The sequence below is a fragment of the Morus notabilis genome, unplaced genomic scaffold, assembly GCF_000414095.1.
Source record: "Morus notabilis unplaced genomic scaffold, ASM41409v2 Scaffold4247, whole genome shotgun sequence".
Taxonomy (NCBI): domain Eukaryota; kingdom Viridiplantae; phylum Streptophyta; class Magnoliopsida; order Rosales; family Moraceae; genus Morus; species Morus notabilis.
Window position 1 is genome coordinate 49605 of NW_010366023.1, and position 4259 is coordinate 53863.

Here is a 4259-nt window from a genome sequence, read left to right on the forward strand (position 1 = left end):
GAGGGAAATGAAAGGTGGGGCTTCATAATATCCTTATCTGTATTTTTCTCGCTCCAAGTTAGCCGAAACCCGAAAGCTACGGTCAGGTTCTTCTTCTAATCTCTCGCCCGTTTCCGTTTCAGTTTCAGCCCCATTTTAATGGGCTGATGTCTGAACAGTTACAATTGGGCCGGTCCATGATGACTTAAAGTTAGGTAATCAAGTGCATCATTTGATTTTTACTATTTACTCATAATTTATAACTTTTTTAATTAAATAATTATATTAACAAAAAGATTAATTTCGTGCACTCTTAATAAATTCTATATTTTTTCCTAAAAATTAAAGTTGGGCATCGTTTGGGCTGTGTAGATTCAAAGATCAAGCCCAAAAAATAATAAAGAAAACGGCATGACCCGGTTTTTCGAGGTACGGCCTCTATCGTTTCTTAAATGAGAAAATGAGATAAATACTCTTTAAAAATATATAAGTTAAGATTTTTACCCCTTAATTTTGAAAAATAATTTTTTTAATTAAATAAATATATTATTAAAAGGGTAATAATTAAAAATGATGAGTAAAAATCTAGAATCGTACATTTTTAAAGTAAATTATGCAATTTTTCCTTTATTTAGTTTTGTGTTGTCGTCCTATAATTCCTCTTGAGTAAATATATAAGAGAAAAAATGAACTTAGAAATCTTATAACATGTTTAAAGAACAACATAAATTTATGCAGGTATTAGAGGGGCTTCCTCTGGATTTTCTGAGGATTTTTAGTTTTTATAAATGTACGTATGAAAAAAAAAACAATTTATTAGAAATTCTTTATTCTTTATTCTTTATTCATTATTCAAAAATATCATGCCATACTTGTTTTAGGGTGAAAATTAAGGCTCAGTTCATTTTACCGATTTGAGTTTTATTATAGTAAAAACTCTTAGAAACAGTCACATTTAACTTGTTTGCTACAGTAAAAAAATTTTCACATAAAATCACATCTCAACTCGAATTAGCGAATTAAACGGACCCTAAACTGCAAAAAATGACGCAATTTTAAAATTGAAGACGTGGTGTGTTTTGATTTTAAAAAAAATGTGCGTTCAACTTAAAAGAGAAACACTGAAAGAGGGGCAAGATAATGACATTGACATTCGACTAAAAGTCATGAAACCACACGTAATTATCGTAATGCATATGGTAACGAACAATGTGATATGGTACTAATAGTGTTTAGCATATATCACTCTATAATAGAAAATGAATCTCATATTATGGAGTCCATAGATAGAATTTACATTTTATTAGTTGTGGTATTTAATACTGATGGTGTCTCTAAGTATTTTTCAATTCTAAATGGATTGCGTTAAACAAAATGTTGAATCATATTTACGAACCATAGAAGAAACCTTATCAGAGAGAGCCAATGTCCCATATTTTTTGATGGATATAGTCGTCAAGGGGAGAGCTACTTGAGGCCCGTGGGGGGAGGGGGGGCTTGCCAAGTGTCCCTTTTAAACTTTGTCCCCTAAAATTTGCACTTCTCGCTTCAAGTTGCCCCCCCCTGAAATTTTATAATTACAGTTCTTAGATCTATTTTAAAAATATTTTCAATCATCTTCCAAATCTTTTGAGAGAACCAAAATTTTACTTTTAATTTTAAGTATATTCATATTTATAATACTTTTTATATATTTAGATTATACCATAAATTTTGACCCTTTATTACACTAATAATTCAAACTTAAAAATCCTGGTTGAAAGCAAAAAATAACTAGACTACTATATAAATTGATAATTTTGTAGACTTTAAATTTTAGAAAGTGAATTAACACTATTAGAGGTCTAAATCATTTGAAAAAAGAAATAAAAGAAGAAAAAAAATCCCCTGAAAATTTTCTTACAAATTTTCTTTTAAAATTTTGATTTAACTCGTGTCTCCTGAAAAAAGTTTCTGGCTCTACCATTGATAATCGTTGATATACTCGTCGTATGACTAAGGCGGAAAGAATTTTTACAAATGAGTTTTTCTAATATTAATGCACATTAAAAAGAATGAACTTATTCCTCAAAAAAATGAACTTATTAAAAATTCTTTATTAGAATAAATAAAGAGGAGCGCATTTTACCTCCTTTTGAGACGAGTTCTATTAGTTTATGAGCCCTCTTTTTTGGTAATGGTTTCAGCTTCTAAATGGATATCCCAATTGGGTGAATTCTTATAAATTATGCATATTACAAAGACCAAGTTTATTAGAAATTGTTTATTCATTGTTCAATAACGTTGCATACTTATGATTGAATACATCAAAATCCACGTGATGATATATAATTGATATACATTATGTGTGTTTTGTATTCTATATACGTTTAGGACTTTTCTGTTAGCGTACAAAAACAAGGTGTGTAGGTCCGATAAACCTGACGCCTCAATTATATATGGTCCATAACTTGATACAACTTAATCATGAAAGACTTAGTACAACTTATATATGATGATCACCACACATGCATGCATGCAAGTTCTTATTTAAATCAAGTTAATTTGAATTGTTGGTTAGCATTTAGAGCCCAATTCCTCTCACATATATATATATATATGTATATATATGTATATATATGTATGTATATATGTACACACATACAAAAAATATTATTGTTGGAGTTGGAAGCAAATCAATTCCCTGGCTACATTCAATATAAACAGTGTAGACCAAGTTAAGTGACAAATGACTAGTAGTCAGAATGAAAGGAACCGAATTAATATAATAATTTTACTTTGAATGAAAATGACGTCACATCTAACTTGGAATTGGACTTCCTTAACATGATCACCATGAAGTTCCAATCACAAAATGCATAAAACCTACTACCTTCATATATATATATATATATATATGTGTGTATGTATGTGTGCATATATATTAAAATTGCCGGGTGTCAATCAAGTACGAAATGAAGCTTTATAAAATTTCAATTAGACCACATGCATGAATGACAACAAAAGAAACCATCTTTTTTTAATATGCTTTTCAAAGCAAATAGGCATTGTTGGGTGGCACAGGAAAATTCCATCGTTGATTAATTGGAAAAGAGAAAAATAAAGATATAATTAAACTAATCTGTGAGCATGGGTGCAACTATAATAAACAATATATACTTTCACACTATGCATGGAGGAAGACGACGTCAGCACTATAGTTTGAGATTGTGTTAAAATAATAAAAAATTTTAGGGCAAGATGTGTGTATGTATACTCCATTGCCCATTATGCACAATATTGTACTTGATCAAAGCAACTTTTATTACACAATGAGCCAATTCATTGCAGCTTAATTACTTTCTCTGAACAGTTCAAGTTAGTGAACTGAGAAGTGTAGCTAATTATTTAAAGTGGTCCATTAATATAATAGTTTTTCTCATGTTTTTTTTTCCCCTCACATGAATATAAAATAATGTATCTCAGAGCTTGATCAGATTCAAACTTGATATACAATAATATAACAGCAATTAGAATCTCGAAGTTGATTGGAGATGTTCACTCGAAAGATCAAGGAAGGTACCAAATATCAATATCCATATGAGAGTACACATCTTCCAAAATGTATGTAAGTTTTTTTTTTTTTTTTTTTTTTTTTATTTAAAAAACTGGAAGATAAAACTGAATTGTACATACGTCAAAGAAAAAAATAAAAAAAAAATCCAAACGAAAATAATCAATTATGAGACAAATAATTATAAGATAACACAAATATTGTTGGGGCATGATTAGTGGATTTCTAAAATCAACAAAATCAGAAATGATATCCAAGATAGATCATAAGAGCACTGGGGATGTTGGTTTTGTTAAGTGGTGGTATTTCTCAAAGACAATAGGAGACACGATGGACCATATGCATTAATAGTGCCACCATTTCCAAGTCATATGCGGGGTCTCTTGAGACTTTCATATACATACATATATATATATAATATATTATAAGGATATCATATCTAAAGATGGTTGAAATATTGTTTTTAGGAGATGCACATGTGGGTCAGGATCGATCAAGAGCTTTCATCGTAGTTCCCAATGAGCCATTACAGTTGTTCCAACATATAGAATCCTCTTTATGAGTCTCCTTGTGCTTTTTTTTATTTAATATATTGGTTGAAATATTGTTTTTAGGAGATGCACATGTGGGTCAGGATCGATCAAGAGCTTTCATCGTAGTTCCCAATGAGCCATTACAGTTGTTCCAACATATAGAATCCTCTTTATGAGTCTCCTTGTGCTTTTTT